The sequence below is a fragment of the Oncorhynchus mykiss genome, chromosome 18 (genome assembly GCF_013265735.2).
Source record: "Oncorhynchus mykiss isolate Arlee chromosome 18, USDA_OmykA_1.1, whole genome shotgun sequence".
NCBI lineage: Eukaryota > Metazoa > Chordata > Actinopteri > Salmoniformes > Salmonidae > Oncorhynchus > Oncorhynchus mykiss.
The window spans coordinates 48,112,410-48,124,231 of record NC_048582.1 but is presented as its reverse complement, the minus strand read 5'-3'; positions in this window follow the sequence as shown (position 1 = coordinate 48,124,231).

The following is an 11,822-nucleotide window of genomic DNA, read 5'->3' as shown; positions in this document are numbered from 1 at the left end:
TTAAGAGTGGATTTGGGAGATAGCCGCTCTTTATAATCTAACTCTTCCGTGGTGCCCCAGGTTATTAATGGTCTATTTGTTGCATGGTTTAATTCAATCACGTAATCAATTCAACGTTAGGTAATCAAATTGAAAATAGCATGTCATCTCATCTCATAACCATAATAGAGACACGACATCTATATGATCATATTTCTCCAGTGCTAGCCTTTCTACACTGGCTTCCACCTCACTTGGGAGGACAGACGGCTCCTGGTCAGATCTGTTTGGGGGCTGGCTAGGGAGGCAATGTGAGGAATAAATCTCCGGTAGTAACTAATCAACCCCACAAACGTGCATACCTGCTTCTTGGTGAGGGGGCGGGCCAGTCCGAATCACCTCCACTTTCCTCACCTGGGTTTTTGACACATCCCCTCCCGATCGTATACTCCAGGTACGCAGCCTTCCACAGGCTGGAGCCGACATTTCCTTGGGTTAACTGTCAGCCCCACCCCCCACAAGGTCTGCAATACCGCGCTCACCGGGTTTAGATGTGTCTCCCACGGATCACAATATCATCTAGGTAGGACGCCATGTAAAATCCAGTCCATCAACCTCTGGAAGGTGGCCCCATGCAACCCAAAGGGCAGCTTCTTGTAGTGGAACAGCCTGTCAGGGGTGGCAAAAGCAGTATTCTCCCTTCGCAACAGGAGCTAAGGGCATCTGCCAATAACCCTTCGTCAGGTCGAGAAATCATTACAGAAGCGAATGGTTCCGTCCGGCACCAATACTATGGGGCTGCACCACTCGCTATTCAACTCTTTGATAATATCAGCTCCCAACATCATATTTACCTCGGTCCTGACGGCCTCTCTCTTTGCTTCTGCTTCTGGTTTTCACGGGTTCTGTTATGATGCTGTGCTGTACCAGATCGGTGTGTTCTGGTTCACTGGAGAACACATCCTGGTTCCGGCCAACCAACTCCGTCAGCTCCTGCTTCTGTGCTTGACTCAGCTGCTCCCCCAGCGGCACCTCTGCCGGCTTGGTCTCTGTGGTAGCCTTCTTCGGGGAAATAGAATATAGTACATCATGCTCATTACATTTCTTTAACATATTCACATGGTAAATCTGGGTCAGATGCCTACGTCCCGGCTATCTGACCATATAGTTAACTTCACCCACCTTCTCAATGACTTCGTATGACCCGTTCCTTCGAGCCAAAAATGAACATTCTGAGGAAGGGACAAACAACATTTTGTCTCCTGGCTGGAAGTCTCTTCGTTGTGCCCCTCTGTTGCACACCCGCGCTTGAGTCTCCTGGGCCTCCAGCATGTGCTCCCGTACCAGGGTCCACAGGGTTGCCATCCGGTCTCTCATGTCTTCCATGTGTTCCATCATGGTTCGATGGGGCAATGGTTGCTGTTCCCAGGATTCTTTAGCCACGTCCAGCAGTCCTCAGGGTTGTCTCCCATATAGGAGTTCAAAGGGAGAGAACCCTGTTGAAGCTTGGGGCACTTCTCACATCGAAAACATCAGGTAGGGTAGCAGCTGGTCCCAATTCTTTCTGTTTGCCTCCATCACCCTCTTTAGCATCTGCTTCAGGGTTTGATTGAATCTTTCCACCAACCCATCGGTCTGAGGGTGATACACTGAGGTGTACAACTGGGTTATTTTAATTATTTGCAGAGATCCTTCATTATTCACGACATGAATGGGGTTCCCTGGTCGGTTAATTTCTCGTTGGGAATGCCCACTCGGGATAACAGCATGTGCGATTCCATTGGTGGCCATGGTGCGCGGGGGAATGGCTTCCGGGTACCTGGTGGCATAGTCCAGAATCAGCCGGATCTATTGGTGCCATCAGTTGCTCTTGGGTAGAGGTCCTACCAGGTCCATTGCGAGCCTGCTGAAAGGGACTGAAATAATTGGAAGGGAATTAAGGGGCTGTGAAAGTGTGGTTTTGGCACCACCTGCTGGTACTACGGGGAACTGCAACAGTAATCCTCCACTGCTCTCTTCACACTCGGCCAGGAAAATCGTGCCTTGATCCGGTCTAAGGTCTTCTCCCCCCCTAGGTGAGCCCCAAGAAGGAGGGAGTGCGCCAACTGCAGGACAGGTTGTTCAAAGGGACGGGACACCAACAACAACTCCATCATTCGTCATTCGTCTTTATAGAAAAATGGGGGTTGGTGAAATGACTTACTCCCTCTATGGGCTTTCCATCCACCATGGTCACCTGCTGGAGAGTGCTAGCCAGGCTGGGATCCTTCAATTGGGACGTGCCGAACTTGCCCGCTAAAGAGGTGGGTTCTGGCGCCACCTCATGGTCCATCAGGAACATGTCTTCCAGACTCGCCACACCTTCCTCCAGTCTTGCTTCACCCGAGTCACCCTCCGAGAGGGGTTCGGGCATCCCTCCTTCCGGCGTCTCTCCCACCTCTCTGGCTTACTCCACCCTTCTGGTTCCCTTGGTTCCCCACGTCTCCGGACATACTTGTCCACAGTTGGTGGAACATCGGGAAATCCCTCCCAATAAGGACCGGCACAAGCAGTTTCAGGACAACTCCCACAGGCCCGTGTGTTGTCCCTTTGTGGTCTATAGGTGGAGGAGTGTGGTAGGATAGTCCTTGGTCTCACTGTGTATGCATGTGATGGCCATGGTGTCAGTCAGGTTCAGGGAGTGGGCGAAGTCAGGTCAGATCAGGGTCACCATTTTCCCGGAGTCCAAAAGTGTTGTGGTGTTCTTTCCATTGGCTCTTACCGGGGTAACAGGGGAAGGACCACTCTCCTCAGCCCAGGATGCCATCAGCAAGCCGCAGGGATGACCGGTGGTTACCTCACTGGCTGAGGGGGAAGGTATCGGGACATCGAGGTTTGGACAGTTCCAGCGATGTGTCCCGGCTCGCCACGCTCGTAGTACTTCCTGCTGTCCAGGTTCAGGATGGGGCATCGTCTCGGGGAGCTGGCTGTTGGTGTCCCCCCATCCTTGTCTGGGGTCCCAGTGTGGTCCTCCACCCTTTTGGAGGGTTCAGCCTTCTGTGGTTGTCCACTGTGCAGGACCTCCAAAGCCACCTGTTAACCTTCCACCAGTTCCAACAGCTGATCTGCGCTCTGCAGGTTAGCTTGGCTTGCTATCTTTTTAGCTTAGAACGGGAGAGGGGGTAGAAATGTTTCTATGACCACGTTTTCAATGGGCGTAAGCGTCAGTGGTTAAGCAGTTAGCCAGCTCTTGGCCAGCCTAATTAGATCATGTATTTTGGGATCGGGGGGATGCTGTAGCATGCTGTAGCATGATACGCCCAATCATGGAATCTTTGTGCCCTGCAAATCATGGTGTAACCATACCGGTGCAGGATTTCCTTTTTCAGCCCCTGGTAATGAGTCACCTGGTCAGCCGTCAGATCCTAATAGGTCTTCTGTGCCATGCCTGACAGGAAGGGTTCTAGCAGGCTGGCCCATTGCTCATGGGGCCATTTCTCCCTAGCCACCATCCTCTCGAAAGTTTGGAGGTAAGCCTCGATGTCGTCAGCCTCTGTCAGCTTCAGTATAAAACTACTGGGTTTGGGAGGAGAGACTGCTGCGCCTGGGCGGCTGTCAGCTGGCTGAGTTCAGCTCGCAGGAGAGTGGTCTGCTGACACCGTTCCTCCAGCAGCTCCCAATGCATATCCTGCTGCGCTATGTTTGCCTCCACCAGCTGTTTCACCAATGCGCCTCGTCTTCACCAATGCTCCTCGTCTCCTCGCCATTGTGCTCCTCGTCTGTTTAGTTATTGAGCTTGGTTTGCTTTGCCTGCATTCTCCACCAGATGTAGCATGCACAAGGGGGTGGGGTTTCCACGTCAAGAAGTTCAATAACCAAACACGCACACGAAGCACAACTAGAATACAATTGGATAATTTATAACAGAGATTTACACACTGTGGGAAAGGGGGGAATTCAGCAACCAGTTCACAGTCCACAATCCGTTCTCATTGTCCGTTCCGTTCTCCAGTGATAATCCTAAAACTCGGGACCTCTACCAAACTGGTTCGAAACACAGTGGGGGTAATCCGACAGTCCAGGTCACAACAGGTAATCACACAGATAAGTCTCTGTCTTCTCACACTGCATAACACACGTTTCCCTCTCAGTCCTCTTCCTGTTTGTGCAGCCCGTTTCCTCTTTTATCCCCAAGCACTACATGGCTTAATGAACCACAGGCTTGCCTCGTTGGGGCAGGAAGTCCATATAAGGCTCAGGGGTGGCGCCAGAAGGCTGCAAGATATCTCCTTTCAATCACCCCTCCCCTCACCTCTCCCTGCCAACTGCCATAATACCTACACGTACGCTACAGTCACATGACACAGACCTCCTTATTGTCCCTAGAATTTCTAAGAAAACATCTGGAGGTAGGGCTTTCTCCTATAGAGCTCAATCTTTATGGAATGGTCTGCCTATCCATGTGAGAGACGTAGACTCGTTCTCAACCTTTAAGTCTTTACTGAAAACTCATCTCTTCAGTAGGTCCTATGCTTGAGTGTAGTCTGGCCCAGGGGTGCGAAGGTGAACAGCAAGGCACAGGAGCGACGGACCCCTCTTGCAGTCTCTGCCTGGACGGTTCCCCTCTCTCCACCGGGATTCTCTGCCTCAGACCCTATTACGGGGGCTGAGTCACTGGCTTACTATTGCTCTTCCATGCCGTACCTAGGAGGGGTGTGTCACTTGAGTGGGTTGAGTCACTGATGTGATCTTCCTGTCCTGTTTTTCTCCCAATTTGAGCTCGTGCAGTGGAGGAGATCTTCATGGGCTTTCTTCAGCCTTGTCTCAGGGTAGTAAATTGATGGTCTGTTGATTTCCCTCTAGTGGTGTTTGGGGCTGTGCTTTGGAAAAGTAGGTGGGGTATATCCTGCCTGGTTGGCCCTGTGCGGGGGTATCATTGGACAGGGCCACATTGTCCCCCGACCACCCCATCTCAGCCTCCAGTATCAATGCTGCAATAGTGTATGTGTCTGGTAAGGTCAGTCTGCCATATCTGGTGTAATTATCATGTCTTATCTGGTGTTCTGTGTAATTCTACGTATGCTCCCTCTAATTCTCTCTCCCTTCCTCCCTCCCGGAGTTCCTGAGCCATAGGACCATGCCTCAGGACTACCTAGCCTGATGACTCATAGCTGTCCACAGTCCACCTGGTCATGCTGCTGCTCCAGTTTCAACAGTCTTCCCTGCGGCTATGGAAACCTGACCTGTGCACTGGACGTGCTACCTTATCCTGGACCTGCTGTTTTCGACAAAACAATAAAGACATTACAAATGTCATATTATATATATCCTTCCCTCCCTCCCTCCCCTCTCTCTCTCTCTCTCTCCCTCACTCCCTCCCTGCCCCTCTCTCTCTCTCTACCGCACCTGCTGTCTCAACCTCTGAATGATCAGCTATGAAAAGACAACTGACTTTTACTTCTGAGGTACTGACCTGTTGTACCCTCTACAACCACTGTGATTATTATTTGACCCTGCTGGTCATCTACAGTGTGAACTTTTGAACATCTTGAAGAACAAACTGGCTATGTATTCTTATAATCTCCACCCAGCACAGCCAGAAGAGGACTGGCCACCCCTCAGTGCCTGGTTCCTGTCTAGGTTTCTTCCTAGACTACCTTTCTAGGGAGTTTTTCCTAGCCACCGTGCTTCTACATTCTCATTGCTTGCTTTTTAGGGTTTTAGGCTGGGTTTCTGTACAAGCACTTTGTGACATCCGCTGATGTCAAAGGGCTTCATAAATACATTTGATTTGATATACAACCATAACTTACATAACATGAGTGTTACATAATATCTTTCTCCGCTTCTCCTTTCTCTCCCTAGGAGAGGAGCTTCTCAGCCCCCCCCCCCCCCCCCCTTTCTATGACATGGCAGGGCTGATGGTCTCTGTGTGGAATAGGGTGGTGATAACCAACTGTAGTGTTTTTCCATTGAGAGGGCTATTCCTAAACCACATTGTGTTCCTGAATTATGTCTACCTCCACCTTCTAGGAGATTAGACTTTAAAGAATAAGTAAACACATCTATTGATCAGAGGTTAATCGCTTAAATGAGTTTATGAATAATTTACTAAGCAAAGCATTAATGATAATTGCATTGGACATAGACATTGAAATATCTATTGTGCTCCGTCAGCATTTCTAGATATGCATAAGGCCTTGGCAGAATATACTTCTTCTTTTAAGTATCACCATTTTACAACCTATCTGAATAACAGTCTGACCTGTGTCTCTGTTATTGTAGATGTAGCAGGATGTTAAGCTATGTTGTGCATCTTGCTCTTTGATGATGTTTGGCATTTTGCAATAAAGTCGAAAAATGCAACTCTAGAAATGCCTAGCATTTAACTGAGGTAATCAAAACCATTTAAAAAATGTGGATAGTGCTCAAATGACACACAACATGGATACATATTCATTTTAGTACACTGCAGTACACTGCAGCATTGGTACCAAACATACATCAGTGAAATGAGAGCCTGGCCCACTTGGGAAACGCTTGTTTTCAGATTCATGTTGGGAGAAGTCTGAGCCCTGGAGCCAGCTGGAGGCAGGGGAGCTTTCAGCAGAGAGAGAGCAGGGGGGGGGGGGGGGGGGGGGGTAGAAAGGTAGAAGGAAGAAAAATAAATAAAGAAAAGAGGGAGGGAGGGGGAGGGAGGGAGGGAGGGAGAGCAGTTGGAACTTGTAAGGCTGGCACTGGGGCCATGGAGAGTGAGAAGTTGACTCAATGGGGGGGTGGGCAGGGGTACAGGGTGCAGAGAGGGAGACAAAGAGAAAGAAAGAACACTTGAGGGAGAGAGAGGCTGACTAAATGATAGTGCAGAAGGGGTGGGGTGGGGTTGGAGTCGTGTTGCTGAATCAAGGCTCGCTACCATCACAGCGTTCCTCTGGGACCATGATGTCAGGGCAGAGATGGGGGGGGGGACGTGGATAGAGGAGGGAACCAAAGGGAGGTAAAGTTATGATGAGGGAGGAGGTAGACGGCAATGAGAGGTCAATTAAGGAGGAGGAGGAGGAGGAGGGAGGAGCAAAGGAGGTGGTAACAACAAGGGTATTGACAGAGGACCACTAAAGTATTTAGTGGGGAATGGAGACTCATGGCAGAGAGCCTCTATGATATCACTTTTATCTTTGGATATTACTCCCAGAATGACTTTAGCTTATATCAGTATCTGATAAAGAAATAGTTTGCTCGTATCAGTTTAATCATTTTTACACAGGGTTGTAGAGATAAAAAATACAATGTCCATTAGTTTAGCTACCAACATTGGGTGGTTGAAATCGTAATTCCAATCTGGACGCTTTACTCTGATCCTGACATTATTACACCAACATCCACTTTAATATTACAGCAAGAGACAAGTCAGCTGCCATTTTGAACTTCTGGCATGGCGAGGTCCAGATGCCATGTTAACTCCTGGCATTATGGGCTCTAATCTGGACACATCACCAGGGCTTTTGGGTGGCACTAAATTCAGCTCAATCACAACATGACAGGTCTCTTTAGTGGTCCGGAATAGAATCTGCATTTAATAGCAGGTACATTATCTGAAAGGAATGTCTCTCAACTGTTACAACCCAAAGGAAGAGACAAACACAGTGATTACAGGGATTTAGGAACACATTTGTACCCCACCTGTCCCCTGTGGTTGATTAGCTCATGATTTTATTAGGCAGAGCAGTCTCTCCCCACCCCGAAAGACTGGCAGGAACTCTCCCTTCCTCCTCCCTACTCTTTCTCATTCACGAGAGGCATTGAATGCAGGTTTGGTGGTAGAAGGGAGGAACTGTGTTTACATAGGGAAGGAACCATTGTGCTCTGGTTCATTCATTCCAATTCCCAAATGGGGGACAGCTGTTAACGTTGCACAAAGCATGAATGGAGTCAATCAATATTCTAGAGCTACAAATGGTCACCATGTAGACCAGCAGGACAGTCACAATGGAAGGGCATAATCACCATGGCAGCAGGTGTCTATCCCATCTAGAGCAGGCTAAGTGGTATAGAGTAGCAGGACTCTGTCAGTCTCAATAATCTAAGGTAAGAGGTACCGGAGCGGTACTGGAGCAAGCAGTACTGGAGCAAGCGGTACCGGAGCGGTACCGGAACAAGCGGTACTAGAGCAAGCGGTACCGGAGCAAGCGGTACCGGAACAAGCGGTACTGGAGCAAGCGGTACCGGAGCAAGCGGTACTGGAGCAAGCGGTACCGAAGCGGTACTAGAGCAAGCGGTACTGGAGCAAGTGGTACTGGAGCAAGTGGTACCGGAACAAGGGGTACTAGAGCAAGCGGTACTGGAGCAAGTGGTACCGGAACAAGCGGTACTAGAGCAAGCGGTACTGGAGCAAGCGGTACCGGAGCAAGCGGTACTGGAGCAAGCGGTACCGGAACAAGCGGTACTGGAGCAAGCGGTACCGGAGCAAGCGGTACTGGAGCAAGCAGTACCGAAGCGGTACTAGAGCAAGCGGTACTGGAGCAAGTGGTATCGGAACAAGCGGTACTGGAGCAAGCGGTACTGGAGCAAGTGGTACTGGAGCAAGTGGTACCGGAACAAGGGGTACTAGAGCAAGCGGTACTGGAGCAAGTGGTACCGGAACAAGCGGTACTAGAGCAAGCGGTACTGGAGCAAGCGGTACCGGAGCAAGCGGTAAAGGAGCAAGCGGTACCGAAGCGGTACTGGAGCAAGTGGTACCGGAACAAGAGGTACCGGAACAAGCGGTACCGGAGCGGTACCGGAGCAAGCGGTACGGGAAAACAAGCGGTACCCGGAGCGGTACTGGAGCAAGCGGTACCGGAACAAGCGGTACCGGAAAGGTACTGGAGCAAGCAGTACCGGAACAAGTGGTACCCGGAGCGGTACTGGAGCAAGCGGTACTGGAGCAAGCGGTACTGGAGCAAGTGGTACCGGAACAAGAGGTACCGGAACAAGCGGTACCGGAGCGGTACCGGAGCAAGCGGTACCGAAGCGGTACTGGAGCAAGTGGTACCGGAACAAGCGGTACTAGAGCAAGCGGTACTGGAGCAAGCGGTACCGGAGCAAGCGGTAAAGGAGCAAGCGGTACCGAAGCGGTACTGGAGCAAGTGGTACCGGAACAAGAGGTACCGGAACAAGCGGTACCGGAGCGGTACCGGAGCAAGCGGTACGGGAAAAACAAGCGGTACCCGGAGCGGTACTGGAGCAAGCGGTACCGGAACAAGCGGTACCGGAAAGGTACTGGAGCAAGCAGTACCGGAACAAGTGGTACCCGGAGCGGTACTGGAGCAAGCGGTACTGGAGCAAGCGGTACTGGAGCAAGTGGTACCGGAACAAGAGGTACCGGAACAAGCGGTACCGGAGCGGTACCGGAGCAAGCGGTACGGGAAAAAACAAGCGGTGCCCGGATCGGTACTGGAGCAAGCGGTACCGGAACAAGCGGTACCGGAAAGGTACTGGAGCAAGCAGTACCGGAACAAGTGGTACCCGGAGCGGTACTGGAGCAAGCGGTACTGGAGCAAGCGGTACTGGAGCAAGTGGTACCGGAACAAGAGGTACCGGAACAAGCGGTACCGGAGCGGTACCGGAGCAAGCGGTACGGGAAAAAAAAGCGGTACCCGGAGCGGTACTGGAGCAAGCGGTACCGGAACAAGCGGTACCGGAAAGGTACTGGAGCAAGCAGTACCGGAACAAGTGGTACCCGGAGCGGTACTGGAGCAAGCGGTACCGGAGCGGTACTGGAGCAAGCGGTACTGGAGCAAGCGGTACTAGAGCAAGCGGTACTGGAGCAAGCGGTACCAAAACAAGCGGTACTGGAGCAAGCGGTACTGGAGCGGTACTGGAGCAAGAGGTACTGGAACAAGCGGTACCAAAACAAGCGGTACTGGAGCAAGCAGTACTAGAGCAAGCGGTACTGGAGCAAGCGGTACCAAAACAAGCAGTACTGGAGCAAGCGGTACTGGAGCAAGCGGTACCAAAACAAGCGGTACTGGAGCAAGCGGTACTGGAGCAAGCGGTACCGGAACAAGCGGTACCAGAACAAGCGGTACTGGAACAAGCGGTACTGGAACGGTACTAGAACAAGCGGTACTAGAGCAAGCGGTACCGGAACAAGCGGTACTGGAGCAAGCGGTACCAAAACAAGCGGTACTGGAGCAAGCGGTACTGGAGCAAGCGGTACTGGAGCAAGCGGTACTGGAGCAAGCGGTACTGGAGCGGTACTGGAGCAAGCGGACCTGGAACAAGCGGTACTGGAACAAGCGGTACTGGAGCGGTACTGGAGCAAGCGGTACTGGAGCAAGCGGTACTGGAGCGGTACTGGAGCAAGCGGTACTGGAGCGGTACTAGAGCAAGCGGTACCGGAACAAGCGGTACCGGAACAAGCGGTACTGGAACAAGCGGTACTGGAACGGTACTAGAGCAAGCGGTACTACAGCAAGTGGTACCGGAACAAGCGGTACCGGAACAAGCGGTACTGGAACAAGCGGTACTGGAACGGTACTAGAGCAAGCGGTACCGGAGCGGTACTAGAGCAAGCGGTACTGGAGCAAGCGGTACTGGAGCGGTACTAGAGCAAACGGTACCGGAACAAGCGGTACCAAAACAAGCGGTACTGGAGCAAGCGGTACTGGAACAAGCGGTACTGGAGCAAGCGGTACTGGAACAAGCGGTACTGGAGCAAGCGGTACTGGAGCAAGCGGTACTGGAGCGGTACTAGAGCAAGTGGTACTGGAGCAAGCGGTACTGGAGCGGTACTAGAGCAAGCGGTACCGGAACAAGCGGTACCAAAACAAGCGGTACTGGAACAAGCGGTACTGGAGCAAGCGGTACCAAAACAAGCGGTACTGGAACAAGCGGTACTGGAGCAAGCGGTACTGGAGCAAGCGGTACTGGAACAAGCGGTACTGGAGCGGTACTGGAGCAAGCGGTACTGGAACAAGCGGTACTGGAACAAGCGGTACTGGAGCAAGCGGTACTGGAGCAGTACTAGAGCAAGCGGTACCGGAACAAGCGGTACCAGAACAAGCGGTACTGGAACAAGCGGTACTGGAACGGTACTAGAACAAGCGGTACTAGAGCAAGCGGTACCGGAACAAGCGGTACTGGAGCAAGCGGTACCAAAACAAGCGGTACTGGAGCAAGCGGTACCAAAACAAGCGGTACTGGAGCAAGCGGTACTGGAACAAGCGGTACTGGAACGGTACTAGAGCAAGCGGTACTGGAGCAAGCGGTACCGGAGCGGTACTAGAGCAAGCGGTACTGGAGCAAGCGGTACTGGAGCAAGCGGTACCAAAACAAGCGGTACTGGAGCAAGCGGTACTGGAGCAAGCGGTACCAAAACAAGCGGTACTGGAGCAAGCGGTACTGGAACAAGCGGTACTGGAACGGTACTAGAGCAAGCGGTACTGGAGCAAGCGGTACCGGAGCGGTACTAGAGCAAGCGGTATTGGAGCAAGCGGTACTGGAGCAAGCGGTACCAAAACAAGCTGTACTGGAGCAAGCGGTACTGGAGCAAGCGGTACTGGAGCAAGCGGTACTGGAGCGGTACTAGAGCAAGTGGTACCGGAACAAGCGGTACCGGAACAAGCGGTACTGGAACAAGCGGTACTGGAACGGTACTAGAGCAAGCGGTACTGGAGCGGTATCTCCGTATATAGCCTCCACATTGACTCTGTATATAGCCTCCACATTGACTCTGTATATAGCCTCCACATTGACTCTGTATATAGCCTCCACATTGACTCTGTGTATAGCCTCCACATTGACTCTGTGTATAGCCTCCACATTGACTCTGTATATAGCCTCCACATTGACTCTGTGTATAGCCTCCACATTAACTCTGTATATAG